Raw genomic sequence first — 16,964 nt, 5'->3', positions numbered from 1 at the left:
CTTTTTTGGTGGCAGTTACCAGACCAGGACACCTAGAGTTTTAAGGGGAGAGAAAGGAGACTCCTGCTCATGGGGTTGAGAAATTTCCATGGGTCTCCTATTGTTTGCAGGGTTCCCACTCAATCCTTGCTTGAGATGACTTCCTGTGTTTCTGAGCATGGGGGTAGGGGAGAGTCTTGGCCATAGGGGCAGAAAATAACTATCCAGGATGATTGTTGTTGGTAGTACACTTCTTCAATCTGGGGAAGGATCAACTTACCAGAACCATATTCTGCCATTAGGTTGGGGAATCAGAAAAAGTTGGGCCTAGTTCTCCTTCTGCTAGTGCAATTAGGGGCAGGGGGATGTGAGAAGATCCTAGGCCACAGTGTTGTTTATACATGCCTGGGGTCTCTAGCTAGCCTATCTTTTTATGTTTTAGGGTTCCCTGTTGGGTTATTTTCAGAGTTTTTACCTGTACTTGGTAAGGGAGGAACAGAAAAAAATGAGTCTGTACCATCCTGTTTCCCTTCTGCATTTATATGTGAATATATATTTTGATAAGAGAGAAGTAATCTTTTACGTTGTTATCATAAATCTGTGTGCTTTTATGTACTTATTAAATCTATTAAAATATAAAGAATGAACTTATTAGAAAAAATGAGAAGAAAACATCAAAAATCTTTCACGATTTTCTTTTGGTTGATAGGATTATGGGTCATCCTTATTTTCTGCTCTATTATTTTTTTTTTAACATCTTTATTGGAGTATAACTGCTTTACAATGTTGTGTTAGTTTCTGCTGTATCACAAAGTGAATCAGGTATATGCATATGTATAACACCATATCCCCTCACTCTTGCTTCTCCCTCCCACGCTCCTTATCCCACCCTTCTAGATGGCTGCAAAGCACCGAGCTGATCTCCTTGTGCTATACAGCTGCTTCCCACTAGCTATCTATTTTACACTTGGTAGTGTATATGTGTCAGTGTTACTCTCTCACTTTGTTCCAGTTTACTCTTCCCCCTCGCCATGTCCTCAAGTCCATACTCTACTTATACGTCTTTATTCCACTCCTTCTCCTAGGTTCATCAGAACCTTTTTTTTTTTAGATTCCATATATATATGTTAGCATACAGTATTTGTTTTTCTCTTTCTGACTTACTTCGCTCTGTATGACAGACTCTAGGTCCATCTACCTCACTACAGGTAACTCAATTTCATTTTTTTTTATGACTGAGTAATATTCCATTGTATATATGTGCCACTTCTTTATCCATTCATCTGTTGATGGACACAGGTTGCTTGCACGTCCTGGCTATTGTAAATAGTGCTGCAATGAACATTGTGGTACATGACTTTTTTTTTTTTTTTTTTTTTTGCAGTACATGGGCTTCTCACTGTTGTGGCCTCTCCCGTTGCGGAGCACAGGCTCCGGACGTGCAGGCTCAGCGACCATGGCTTACGCGCCCAGCCACTCCGCAGCATGTGGGATCTTCCCGGACCGGGGCATGAACCCACGTCCCCTGCATTGGCAGGCAGACTCTCAACCACTGCACCACCAGGGAAGCCCATGACTCTTTTTGAATTATATTTTTTTTCAGGGTATATGCCCAGTAATGGGATTTCTGGGTGATATGATAGCTCTATTTTTAGTTTTTTAAGGAAGGTCCCTACTGTTCTCCATAGTGGCTGTATCAATTTACATTCCAACAAACAGTGCAAGAGGGTTCCCTTTTCTCCACACCCTCTCCAGCATTTATTGTTTGTAGATTTTTTGATGATGGCCATTCTGACTAGTGTGAGGTGATACCTCATTGTACTTTTGATTTGCATTTCTCTAATGATTAGTGATGTTGAGCATCCTTTCATGTGTTTTTTGTCAATCTGTATACCTTCTTTGGAGAAATGTCTATTTAGGTCTTCTGCCCATTTTTGGATTGGGTTGTTTGTTTTTTTGATATGGAGCTGCTTGTATATTTTGGAGATCAATCCTTTGTCAGTTGCTTTGCTTGCACATATTTTCTCCCATTCTGAGGGTTGTCTTTTCGTCCTGTTTATGGTTTCCTTTGCTATGCAAAAGCTTTTAAATTTCATTAGGTCGAATGTGTTTATTTTTGTTTTTATTTCCATTTCTCTAGGAGGTGGGTCACAAAGGATCTTGCTGTGATTTATGTCAAAGAGTGTTCTGCCTATGTTTTCCTCTAAGATTTTTATAGTGTCTGGCCTTATATTTAGGTTTTTAATTCATTTTGAGTTTATTTTGTGTATGGTGTTAGGGAGTGTTCTAATTTCATTCTTTTACATGTAGCGGTCCAGTTTTCCCAGCACCACTTATTGAAGAGGCTGTCTTTTCTTCATTGTATACTCTTGCCACCTTTTTCAGAGATAAGGGGACCATATGTGTGGGTTTATCTCTGGGCTTTCTATCCTGTTCCATTGATCTATATTTCTGTTTTTGTTCCAGTACCATACTGTCTTGATTCCTGTAGCTTTGTAGTATAGTCCAAAGTCCAGAAACCTGATTCCTCCAGCTCCATTTTTCTTTCTCAAGGTTGCTTTGGCTATTCGAGATCTTTTGTGTTTCCATACAAGTTGGGAAATTATTTGTCCTAGTTCTGTGAAAAATGCTCTTGGTAGCTTGCTAGGGATTGCATTGAATCTGTAGATTGCTTTGGGTAGTATAGTCATTTTCACAATGTCAATTCTTCCGATCCAAGAACTTGGTATATCTCTCCATCTGTTTGTATCATCTCTAATTTCTTTCATCAGTGTCTTATAGTTTTCTGCATACAGGTCTTTTGTTTCCTTAGATAGGTTTATTCCTAGATATTTTATTCTTTTTGTCACAGTGGTAAATGGGAGTGTTTCCTTAATTTCTCTATCATATTTTTCATGATTAGTGTATAGGAATGCAAGAGATTTCTGTGCATTCACTTTGTATCCTGCTACTTTACCAAATTCATAGATTAACTCTGGTAGTTTTCTGGTAGCATCTTCAGGATTCTCTATGTATAGTATCATGTCATCTGCAAACAGTGACAGCTTATTTCTTCTTTTCTGATTTGGATTCTTTTCATTTCTTTTCCTTCTCTGATTGCTGTGGCTAAAACATCCAAGACTATGTTGAATAATAGTGGTGAGAGTGGGCAACCTTGTCATGTTCCTGATCTTAGAGGAAAGGGTTTCAGTTTTTCACCATCGAGAACAATGTTGGCTGTGGGTTTGTCATTTATGACCTTTAATATGTTGAGGAAAGTTCCCTCTATGCCTAGTTTGTGGAGACTTTTTATCATAAATGTGTGTTGAATTTTGTTGACATCTTCTTTTGCATCTACTGAGATATTCATATGGTTTTTCTCCTTCAATTTGTTACTATGCTTTATCACATTGATTGATTTTCATATATTAAAGAATCCTTGTATCCCTGGGATGAACCCCACTTGATCATGGTGTATGATCCTTTCAATGTGCTGCTGGATTCGGTTTGCTAGTATTTTGTTGAGGATTTTTGCATCTATGTTCATCAGAGATACTGGCCTGCAGTTTTCTTTTTTTGTGGCATCTTTTTCTGGTTTTGGTATCAGGGTGATGGTGGCCTCATAGAATGAATTTGGGCATGTTCATCTCTCTGCTATATTTTGGAAGAGGTTGAGAAGGAAAGATGTTAGCTCTTCTCTAAATGTTCGAAAGAATTCGCTGGTGAAGTCATCTGGTCCTGGGCTTTTGTTTGTTGGAAGATTTTGAATCAGTTTCAATTTCAGTGCTTGTGATTGGTCTGTTTATATTTTCTATTTATTCCTGGTTCAATCTTGGAAAGTTGTGCTTTTCTAAGAATTTGTCCATTTCTTCCAGGTTGTCCATTTGATTGGCATCTAGTTGCTTGTAGTAATCTCTCATGATCCTTTGTATTTCTGCAAGGTCAGTTGTTACTTCTCCTTCTTCATTTCTAATTCTGTTGATTTGAGTCTTCTCCCTTTTTTTCTTGAAGAGTCGGGCTAATGGTTTATCAATTATGTTTTTCTTCTCAAAGGACCAGCTTTTCGTTTTTTTGATCTTTCCTATTGTTTCCTTCATTTCTTTTTCATTTATTTCTGATCTGATGTTTATGACTTATTTCCTTCTGCTAACTTTGGGTTGTTTCTGTTTTTCTTTCTCTAGTTGCTTTAGGTGTAAGGTTAGGTTGTTTATTTGAGATGTTTCCTATTTCTTGAGGTAGGATTGTATTGCTATAAACTTCCCTCTTAGAACTGCTTTTGCAGTATCCCATAGGTTTTGGGTCATCATGTTTTCATTGTCCTTTGTTTCTAGTTATTTTTTGATTTCCTCTTCGATTTCTTCAGTGATCTCTTAGTTATTTAGTAGCATATTGTTTAGCCTCCATAGGTTTGTATTTTTTACAATTTTTTTTCTGTAATTGATATCTATTCTCATAACATTGTGGTCAAAAAAGATACTTGGTACAATTTCAAATATCTTAAATTTACCAAGGCTTGATTTGTGACCTAAGATATGATCTATCCTGGAGTATGTTCCATGAGGACTTGAGAAGAAACTGTATTCTGTTGTTTTTGCATGGAATGTCCTAAAATATCAATTAAGTCCATCTTGTTTAATGTGTCATTTAAAGCTTGTGTTTCCTTATTTATTTTCATTTTGGATGACCTGTCCATTGGTGAAAGTGGGGTGTTAAAGTCCCCTACTATGATTGTGTTACTGTCAGTTTCCCCTTTTATGGCTGTTAGCATTTGCCTTATGTATTGAGGTGCTCTTATGTTGCAGGCATAAATATTTACAATTGTTATATCTACTTCTTGGATTGATCCCTTGATCATTATGTTGTGTCCTTCTTTGTATCTTGTAATAGGCTTTATTTTAAAGTCTATTTTGTGTCATATGAGAATTGCTACTCCAGCTTTGTTTTCATTTCCACTTGCATGGAATATCTTTTTCCATCACCTCACTTTCGTCTGTATAGGTCTGAAGTGGGTCTCTTGTAGACAGCATATATACGGGTCTTGTTTATGTATCCATTCAGCCAGTCTACGTCTTTTGGTTGGAGCATTTAATCCATTTACATTTAAGGTAGTTATTGATATGCATGTTCCTATTACCATTTTCTTAATTGTTTTGGGTTCGTCATTTTAGGTCTTTTTCTCTCTTGTGTTTCCTGCCTAGGGAAGTTCATTTAGCATTTGTGGTAGAGCTGGTTTTGTGGTGCTGAATTCTCTTAGCTTTTGCTTGTCTGTAAAAATTTTAATTTCTCCGTTGAATCTGAGTTAGATCTTTGCTTTGTAGAGTAATATTTTTTGGAGGTTTTTCCATTTCATCAATTTAAATATGTCCTGCCACTCCCTTCTGGCTTGCAGAGTTTCTGCTGAAACATCAGCTGTTAACCTTATGGGAATTCCCTTGTATGTTATTTGTTGTTTTTCCCTTCCTGCTTTTAATATTTTTTCTTTGTATTTAATTTTTCATAATTTGATTAATATGTGTCTTGGCGTGTTTCTCTTTGAGTTTATCCTGTATGATACTCTCTGTGCTTCCTAGACTTGATTGACTATTTCCTTTCCCTTGTTAAGGAAGTTTTCGACTATAATCTCTTCAAATATTTTCTCAGACCCTTTGTTTTCCTCTTCTTCTTCTGGGACCCCTATAATCTGAATGTTGGTGTGTTTAATCTTGTCCCAGAGGTCTCTGAGACTGTCCTTCATTCTTTTCATTCTTTTTTCTTTATTCCATTTCCTGGCAGTTATTTCCATCACTTTATCTTCCAGGTCACTTATCCGTTCTTCTGCCTCAGTTTTTCTGCTATTGATTCTTTCTACAGTATTTTTAATTTCAGTAATTGTGCTCTTCATCATTGTTTATTTGCTTTTAATTCTTCTCGATCCTTTTTAAATGTTTCTTGTATTTTCTTCATTCTGTTTCTGAGATTTTGGATTATCTTAACTATTGTTACTCTGAATTCTTTTTCTTGTAGGGTGCCTATTTCATCTTCATTTATTTGGTCTTGTAGGTTTTTACTTTACTCTTTCATCTGTAACATACTTTTTTGTCATTTCTTTTTTTTTTTTTTTTTTTGATGGGTGGTGCTGTATTCCTGTCTTACTGGTTTTTTGGCCTGAGAGGTTCAGCACTGGAGTTTGCAGGAAGTTGGGTAGAGTCGGGTCTTGGTGCTGAGATGAGGACCTCCAAATGGCCTCACTCCAATTAATATTCACTGGAGTCTGAGGTTCTCTGTTAGTCCAGCAGTTTGGACTCAGAGCTCCCACAACAGAAGCTCTGGCCCAACCTCTGGCCTGCGAACCAAGATCCCAGAAGCTTCGTGGCATGGTGAAAAAAGAAAGAAAGAAAGAAAGAAAGAACAAAAGAAAGAATGAAAGAAAGAAAGAAAGAAAGAAAAACAAGGGGATTACAGCATCAAAGAATAAAAAACAAAATAAAATTAGAAAGGTAAAAAATATATTAGGAAAAATAAAACTATAATTGAAACAACTGCAGCAAGGTAAAATAAGACCACAACAAAAAAAGAAAAAGAAAAAAGAAAGGGCATGGGGGGGTAACAAGCCAAAAGGAGAGAACAATAACAAAGTATAAAGAATAAAATAAAATTAGAAAAATAAAAGATTTATTAGGAAAAATAAAAATATAAAAGAATCAAGAACAATGAATCAACACGGTAAAACAGAACCCCAATCTAAAAGAGGAAAAAGGAAAAAACAAAAAGCCTTGGCTATGGAGTGGAGTTTAGGTGGGAGTGGAACTTAGACAGGGGTGGGGTTTAGCCCGGGGTGGGACTTAGGGTGGGGGGATGACATTTGAGGGTGGCGTGGGGCCTATGTTCAGGACCCACTGAACCCACTATGTTCAGGAAAAGGCCTTGGGGGCGGGGCCTAGGCAGGATGATATTCAAGTGTGGGGCGGGGCCTCTGCTTAGGACCTCCATGGAAGGGGAGAGGCAGCATGTGGAAAGGAGGGCCTCTGGAGTGTGGAGTTCCAGAGTTTGGAGGTAGAGCTCTGAGTGAGGGTGTGTGGGTGGAGTTTAGGCCCAGCACATTGGAGGGGGTCTCCGAGTGTAGAGGTAAGGCCCTGAGTGGGGGGGTAGGGGCGGGGCTTGGGTTCTGGGCAGAAAGAGGGAGGCTCTGAGAGCAGAGGATTAGGCCTGGGAGCCCAACAGGTTCCCCAGTGCCTAAGTGGGCAGGGAAAGCGCTGGCCACATTCCCTTCCATTCCTTCACACACACCCCCCACCATCTCCCCCAAGGTCTCCCTCATTGCTGCTGGACCCATAACCGTGAGTAGGTCCTGTTGCATGTAGGAATTCCTCCCCTCCCCCAGCCACCCATCAGGGGTGTTGGTCCCATAGGTCCAGCCTTTACTTTTGCTCCCCCTTCCCTCCTTCCCACTCCCTCAGGACCCACGTGGCTGGAGGGGGCCTCAGTGGGCAGAGGATCAGGCCCGGGATCTCAGCAGCTTCCTGAGGGCCCAAGTGGGCAGGGGAAACCTGGCCACACTCCATTTTGATCCTGTGTGCTCACAGTGGTTCCCCAACTTCCCCCTCCAGACATGGAATCCCTTCCCCTCCCCCAGCCACCCCTCAGGGGCGCCAGTCCTGTCCCGCCTCCACTTCTCCTCCCCCTTCCCTCCCCCCAACCCCCACGTCCTACCAAGTCACTGACGGTTCCTCCCGTCCCCTTAGATGTCCATGGACCCCCACCAGTTGTGAGGAGTTCCCCTAGTTGTGAGGAGATGTGAACTCCACGTCTTCTTAGTAAGCCGTCTTGACTCTGCCCTCTCAACTCCATTTGCTCTATTATTTTTTGTATGTTCTAATTTTTTTTAATCAATGAACTATATTACTTATTTAGATAACTATTATTTATCAAAAAGGAAAAAAAGAGGCATGAGAAAGAGATATGTATTAAGCATGGCTAGCTCATAAAGCACAGAGGAATAGTAAAAATAATAGCATCAATGTTTTATATTTCTAGGAAGTGGGCTCATGGCTTTCTGTGCATCAATACTTAACTGGGTAACATATTCAGAACTATTGTTAGCCATCTAAAAAAGATAAAGGCCTCTAAAATCACAAAAAATGTAGCCCTAGAAGGCAGTGGGAAAGGGTAGTTATTTTAATAAATGGTGCTGGGTCAATTGAATGTCCATCCATAGGGGAAAAATACAATGTCTCAATCCATATCTCTCACTGCACACAAAAGTCAACCCTAGATGAACTTCAGATCTGCAGGTAAAAGGTAAAACAATAAATCTTTTAGAAGAAGCATCGAAAAATCTCTTCAAGATCCTAAAATAAGGAAGTATTTCTTAAATATGGCCTCAGAATCAATAACCTTAAAAGAAAAATTATTAAATTAAACTCTTAAGAATGTCCATCAGACACCAGTTAGAGAATGAAAATCAATCCACAGATTGGGAGAAAATATTTGCAAATCAATAAGAGAAAGACAGAAAACTCAAACTGAAAAATGAGCAAGAATCCAGAAATGAGGATGTCAAAATGACCAATAACATATAAGATATTCAACATTTTTAGTCTTTAGATAAATGCAAATTCAAATCACAGTTGATATAACTGCATGCTCATCAGAATAGCTAAACTGAAAAACAGACAATATCAAATATTGATGAGGATATAGAGTCAATAAACTCTCATAAATTGCTGGAGGCAGTATACATTAGTACAACTACTTTGGAAATTCTTCAAATTTGTGTTTGTACAACTATTTGGTGATTCTTATTAAAGTTGAACACAGGTATATCCTATCTCAACAGTTTAAATCTTATTTGTACATTCAAGAGAAATATTTACATATATTCACTACAAGATATATTCAGTATAAAAAATACTCATTGCAGCTCCACTCAAATAGCATCAAACTGAAAACTACCCAAATACCTATCAATCGTAGAACTAATAAATACATTATAGTATAATCAGACAGTGGAATCCAATACTACAGTATGAATGAGCAAACTACAGCTATAACCACAATATGGATGTACTGTATAAATATGGCATTAAGTGTAAGAAGGCAGATGACACTATCTGATTACATTCTATAATGTTTGGAAACAGGTAAAACTTATCTGTAGTGTCAGAAGTCTGGATAGTGGTTATCCTTTGAAGGAGGAAGCACCTAGAAGAGGACACAAAAGTGGTTGTTCTGAGATGTTATTAATGCTCCATTTATTGATTTGGATTCTGGTTATATGAGTGTGCTTACATTTGTGAAAATTAATTGAGTTTATGTTTTATATTCTTTTTTGTATGTTATTTAATAAAAATATGACTATATTTTCACATATAATAGAATTTTAATAAAGATAAAATCAAATAAAACAACTATATTTTAGATAGGATTTGTATTCAGTTTTAGTTTTTTATGCAATTCCTGCTTCCCCAGGCCACAGAAAGGGAGGGGACAATAATCAAGAGGTAGAAATTGGTGACAGATGCCCTTCACTCTCTTAGCCACTATCCTGGAGTGAGGCTTAGGAAACACATCTCATGCTTCTTCTCCTTTAGTCTTTTTTTTTTTCTTTTTACATCTTTATTGGAGTATAATTGCTTTACAATGGTGTGTTAGTTTCTGCTTTATAACAAAGTAAATCAGTTATACATATACATATGTTCCCATATCTCTTCCCTCTTGCATCTCCCTCCCTCCCACCCTCTCTATCCCACCCCTCTAGGTGGTCACAAAGCACCAAGCTGATCTCTCTGTGCTATGCGGCTGCTTCCCACTAGCTATTTTACGTGTGGTAGTGTATAAATGTCCATGCCACTCTTTCACTTTGTCACATCTTATCCTTTCCCTTCCCCATATCCTCAAGTCCATTCTCTAGTAGGTCTGTGTCTTTATTCCTGTCTTAACCCTAGGTTCTTCTTGACACTTTTTTTTCTTAAATTCCATATATATGTGTTAGCATACGGTATTTGTCTTTCTCTTTCTGACTTACTTCACTCTGTATGACAGACTCTAGGTCCATCCACCTCATTACAAAGAGCTCAATTTCGTTTCTTTTTATGGCTGAGTAATATTCCATTGTATATATGTGCCACATCTTCTTTATCCATTCATCTGTCGATGGACACTTAGGTTGCTTCCATATCCTGGCTATTGTAAATAGAGCTGCAATGAACATTTTGGTACATGAATCTTTTTGAATTATGGTTTTCTCAGGGTATATGCCCAGTAGTGGGATTGCTGGGTCATATGGTAGTTCTATTTTTAGTTTTTTAAGGAACCTCCATACTGTTCTCCATAGTGGCTGTACCAATTCACATTCCCACCAGCAGTGCAAGAGTGTGGTCTCAAAATAAAGTCTGTTTTGTCTGATATCAGTACAGCTACTCTGACTTTCTTTTGCTTACTGTATGCATAGTACATCTTTTTCCATCCTTTCATTTTCAACCTATTTGTGTCTTTGATAAAGTGTGTCTCTTGTAGACAGCTGTGTTGTGCCTTGTAACAAGCTACTAAATATTAGAGCCATGAGAACAAAGAAGACCAAAATCTATAATTATTGGCATTTGTGGGAATTTTTCTAAGAACATTTAGTAATTTTTAATCCAGTTTTATTTCTTTATGGTTTTTAACAAAAAGGGGAATATGTACAGAGGGTTTCAATCCAGAGCCTCCCTACCCTTTTTTCTTTTTTTAATGAGCTTCTAACATGAGCTTTTCTTCTTTATTTCTTCACACGGATTCACGTTACTGTCTAGTATCCTTTATTTCAGTCTGAAGGACTCCCTTTAGTAGTTCTTGTGGCAGTAGTGAATTATCTCAGTTTTTACTTATCTGGGAAATGTCTTATTTTTAAAGGGTAGTTGGATATAGAATTCTTAGTTAATAGTACTTTTCTTTTGCCCTTTGAATATGTCATCCCACTGACTTCTGGCCTCAATGGTTTCTGACAAGAAGTCAGCTGCTAATTTTAATGAAGATCTCCTATACATGATGAGTTATTTCTTTCTTGTTGCTTCAGAAATCTCTTTGTCTTTCAACAATTTGATTATGATATATCTAGGTGTGGATGTCTAACATTGCCAATGATACTTGTGTTGACTTTACTGATTTTACTATGGAAGTAAAGTCTGTTACCAATAAAGTCCCAGTTCTTTTCATAAGTTCCTCAAAGAGTAGCCTTGTATTACATTAGACCTAAGCACATATGCACATCTGTATCTTTCTTCAATGACATCCAACCACAATGAGCTGACCATACCTCTTACCCCAGGTGAAAGTCAATCCCTTTGATTTTTCACCTATAATCTGAGTTACTTTCTTCATAGGGTTGGGACTAATTTTATCTCCTCTTTTTTGAGTTTCAACAAGATGTTCTCCAAATGTTCTCTACTAGTCTTCTAAGGAAAAATCAATTGTCCTTACGTGAATAAAACTGTTGTTGTCATACACAGAATTATGGAGGTAGGCTTGACGACTTGACACTCCTTCCTCTCAATGACCACTTTTCTTCAAGTTCTTTCTTACTAGGAGAAGATGGTAACTTCAAAAACTAAAGGAGCTATTGAAGTGAATTGAGAATATTGTGTCTCAATAGGATGTAATTACATTGTGGAAGAAATGAAAATGTATCACAGTAGTAAAGAGACATAAATTAGGAAGAAGGACAGGGCCATCTGCCTTCGTTCTTCACTGACTTCATTCCTTTTTTCTCTTCTTATCAATGGCAAAGTTCAGTGAGTCCATATTTTGGTGAACTATCTTTCAAAATAGTTGTGCTAAGTGATACATTCAACTTTAACTCTCCCATTTGGAAAGAGATTGAGTGTAGTAAGATAGTGGCATGGAACTTGGAGCATTACAGATTCTCAAAATGGAAAAATAAACAGATTTTAATGACTTTCACACTAAATCCTGATCCGAGGCATTGGTTTACAGAGCATATAATTCTTTTTCACTTTCCTTAGGGAGACTGGGTATGTTCAGATGACTAATATTCCCCTTCTATCAAGTCTATCAAAACATTGCTAGTACAAGGGAGAGCAAACAACAACCAGATGACTAAATGAGGAAGTGTGTCATGGTATCTCTCTCTTGCACTTGACTCTTTTGTGTTTTGTTTAGTTTTGTTTTTAACTGCAATAATGGCTATTTCCAGGAACACTAATTGGCCAAATTATTGACAAACAATAAAAATGGGGTAGTAAGATGTATTAAGCAGAGATTACAACATCAACACTAAAGTATAGTTTACAGTGATCTTGTATTCTTTATTCAATTCAGGATTCTTTCACAGATAGATGTGATTGCTGAGGGAGGAGCTCAATATGTCTGGGCACCAAGAGTTGTTATCAGTCTGGAAGACTTGTATATATGTCTTTATACCACAGTGGGTCATCTAATATGACTGCTTGGATCTCCTTACCTTACCGTGGTTAGAGAAATGCTTTGTTGCCAAATCTATTATCTTTAAACAGTGCCTGTTTAATAAGCTTGGTACATAAGCCAGAGAAATTTTAGGTACTATCATAACTGTCTGGAAGGGCTACTCATGATTGCAATTGGTCTTTGCAAAAACTACAAATCTGCAATTTATAACATTGGTGTTTGTCCTGAGATTAAGGTAACATTTAAAACTATAGGCAAAAATGAGCACCTCTTACAGTATATTCTAGTCCTTCAACAGATTAACATTATGGGTCATCCCATTGATAGAGATGTGGATAAACTGAAGAGGACATTGAAAAGAGCCCTGAAGGTGATTAAAGAAGTGAAAACAGATTTTACGTGTAAATATTAAAGGAATAGGGCATATTTAGTTTAGAGATGAGAAACCCAAGGGAAGTCTTGAGCACTACTTTAAAATTTATTAAAGATGTTATGAGGAGCACACCTAACAGTTATTCTTTCTGTTCATGGAGGACAGAATGAGAAAACAGATTTAACTCCTTATATTCTTCTTCTTCTTATTTTACTTGCTGATTAACTACTTAACTAGATATTAATAGAATTTATTTCCCATTACCTAAATCACTCCCTGGCAGTAATTTGGACCCTAAGGGTTGTACATTAATTTTTTTCAGAGCTCAGGGACACCATTGAGCAGTAGCATTAGGTACTAAATAGTATAGGGTGACCTGAAGCTGGCTTACTGATCATTTAGTTATAGATCAAAAACTGACTTTAAGAGATCATCCGGTCCAGGATCCTGAGGGGCATAATGCATCATACAAAGCATAGGTTTTATTCTCTTCTTGAAGCTCTCCAGGGATGGACACGCCACACCCTTTCTCACTAATGAGAAAGGAACACACACATACACGAACTGATACATAAATTCATTACATACATTTACTGCTCACAAGAAAGCAGCATGTTAAAGGCTAATGATGAGAGAGTGGAGAGTGGAGGGAGATGAATAAAACAACAATCCATCGCTTCTTTTATAAAATGAACAGCTTAATAAATAGTGAATGCAGAGGACATGTTTTATGAAGCTCGTAAGTCAAATTTTTCGTTCTTTTCACGTGATCCAAATTTATGTAAACGCTGTAAGAAACTTTAATTCATAATTAGTTAAAAATCACATTTACACGCTATGCCTACATATCACTTCAAACTGGCCAACAGTGCAGCTTAAAGTTTAAACAGCAAAAATAACTGGTGTTGTCATGTCTAGAAGTAGAGCTTTAAGGAAACGGGCAGGTTCTCCTTCTGAAGAGAATTGAGCCACTATATTTAATTTTATTAAATCATCAATATTTCTGTTTTTTTCCAATAAGAGATATGTGAAGTTAATTTATGCTGCAAGAGGGAAATGAATCCTGGTGAAGTTTGATATCTTCAGTCATACATCAAATGTTTTTAATTAAAATACTATTTAGAATCTTTTGCACCACGACTTGAAAATCACTGTTCTGTGCCAGCATTATTTCTTCTATTTATGAATGAATGTAGGTGGTATCTATAATTCCAACTTTCTGTTTTGGGAGTTCCACCTCCAGGCTGTTCTGCCATCTCAGTATGTCAGAGAACTAGTTCCTAGCTTGCTGCACTCCATTTCTTTCTGACAGCCAAGAACTTTGATTTTTATAATGAGGTGTAAATCATAGAAAAGGGTTGTCTATAAAAGACTTCAGCAGAGATAAGAGCAGGAGTATGAGTTTATGCCAGTCATGCTGTAGGTTGAAAAAGAACATGAGAATTCAGGACACCATCGGAGATTAATGGGACTTCAGTTTACGTGTGTATCCTATTTCTGTATTCAGTATACAGTGATGGTGACAATTAGCAGTGGTATATTTCATGTTTGGATCAATTTCTCCTATGATGGTTGTCAAGTGGGCTGTTTAATAGACAGAGGCATGGCATGATACACATGATAATCTTTAACATCCTCTTGTGATTTCCACAAAGCAAGGAGAAAGCAATAAGGGAATATTCTCCCTTCCTGATCACACACACCTGAGCATAATCATAGCATGACATCACTGTAAGGACCCTAGACATGCAGAACAGAAAAGGAGTGTTTAGAATTTTGGCAAAAAGAAAGTAAGCCTCATTGAGATGAAAAAGTTGTCTGTGTCCTAACTGATGGAGAAGAGAAAGGTTTTATTTCAGGATTTAAGTGTGGTATTGATACTTTTGGCATTTAGTCAGCTTCTTATTTTATTATTATCCTTGAATACATTTTCCTATTTAGTATCTCAGAGGATGGTTAGAGAGAAAATGAACAAATGGAATGTATCCCTAGTCAGTATTCCTGTTCTGCCTCCTTCTCTAGCCCCAGTGAATTGTTATCAGGTAAAACTTGGTTAACATCTATATGGTGTCAGTGTGGACCTGAATGCTCATATCTTTAATTGACCAATCAAGTAAATTGTAGCATTTATTCATAAAATAAAATTGATATGTAATGTTATAGCTGTATAATCCCAATAGCCAGATAAAAATTTTGTCCAAAATATTTATTCAGGTAGTTGTGTACAAAATATAAAACACTCTCACAGAATGATAAATATCTAGATATTTTACTCATTTAACACCAAGTATCCAGATATTTCAGAAATATCCAGGTAACTGATGAGATGTTTCTATACTCCATGCAGATATTTGGCAAAATTTATTGATGTATTTGTTCATGAAACAATTACATGGAGGTATGCAATCCTTTGTCACCTGAGATACATTTGGGTAGTAAGAGAGACATAGGTCTTAGAAAATTATATACATTTTCTCTTTCCATTATATGTCTCATGTGCTCACAATTATTCTTTAACCATGATCACGTTTTAATATTAATGTCTTATTAGTCAAGATTAGGGTTAGGTTCAGGAAGTGGGGATGGATAGGATCTTCTATCTTATATCAGGCTTATATCACCACTTGGATAAATTTCAAGCCCATTGGCTCAGATGCTCTATCTATACATTTATTTGACTCAAATAACAATTCGACAAACTCTAATGTTGATGACGAGGTTTACAATGATGATTCACAAGAAAAACCTATTTGCTTCTCTATATGTGCTTGTTTGCACATCATTCCTCTGGTTGGATTAGTGAGCAGAAGGAATTGTAAAACCACAGGGGAACGGTTTAAGTGGGATAATGCAGACATTCAAGAATGATTAACAGTAATTTCACAAAGGTAGAAGGTAAGCTGCTCATTTTTATGGAATGGAACAAATGTGTTTGGAATGATTAACAAAGTAAGACACGAAAAAAAATTTTAAATGTAGCCACTCAATTCTATTTGGGTAACAAATCATATGAAATATAAATGCAGATTTTCCCCCCAATTCATGTATTTTTAATGTTAAACTTCAGTTAGACTGTAGCAAACAACCTGCACAGAACGTAAAAACCACAGTGCTTAAATGCCAGCTATCCCACTCAGTTAAAAGGCAGTTTATATGATGTGTACTTTTCTTGAATTTTTTTATCTCACAGAAACCAGCATAACTCAATGCTTATCAATAGTATTTGAATAAAGCCTAGACCACCTTCTGCAGCTAATAGGTCAGACAAGACACTTAAATCCTGAAAGCTTCCAATTATCTTGTAAAATAAAGAAAATTCATTTATTCGTGCATTCGTTCATTCATTCCACATATATCTAACCTTTATTTTATGCAGAGCACTATCTTCAGTGTTGTGAGAAATGCAAAGGAATCTATGTAAAGTGTTGTCCTACAGAAGCTGGGCAAGGAGATGTCTATTCAAAATACATTTGGTACTTGTTTTTTCCGTCACTTATGCTCGGTAGGGACCAGTTTTAATTTCTGGAATGCTGCTACTACAGCTTTCTGAAACAACTTTCAATATCATCCAACTGCCCTTTCCTCTTTGTTTCCTTGCATCTGCTCACAGGTAGACGGACCCAAGAACTTCTTTGAAAGCGCTGTGTCTACACCTCCCTAGTACAGCACCACACATGGTAGCTTTGCTCTATCATTACCACACTCTGATGCATGGATCTGAATGAGGGTACTCTGAGGGTACTCTGGAGCTTTGGCAATATGAGAACTGTTCATTCCTAGGGAGGTTCGGGATTGTCCTTGAACCTTAAATCTTTGTTTAAAAAAATGTGGTGCATGGACAAGTAGTATGGGCATCACTTGAGAGCTTCTTACCAAAGGGGTATCTCAGGTTGCACATGAGATGTAATGAATCAGAATTTGCATTTATATGCAAGTTGAGGTTTGAGCACTATAATAAACTACCAAAAGATAAATGAGTTGAAAGAGCTCTCTTTTATATTCTTCTTTATTTTATCTTATATCGGAGTATATCTGATTTACAATGTTGTGTTAGTATCAGGTATGCAGCAAAGTGATTCAGTTATACATATATCTGTTCTTTTTCAGTATCTTTTCCCATATAAGAATATTGAGTAGAGTTCCCTGTGCTATACATTCTTAATTTGAGTTCAGATTAATTAAGGCACAGTTGATCAGAATATGGTTTAATGAACTCTTATTTTCAATGCAATGC

Source organism: Phocoena phocoena, chromosome 4, assembly GCF_963924675.1.
Source record: "Phocoena phocoena chromosome 4, mPhoPho1.1, whole genome shotgun sequence".
In the NCBI taxonomy this organism is placed as follows: Eukaryota; Metazoa; Chordata; class Mammalia; order Artiodactyla; family Phocoenidae; genus Phocoena; species Phocoena phocoena.
The sequence above is the reverse complement of the archived record's forward strand: the minus strand, read 5'-3'. Positions refer to the sequence as shown.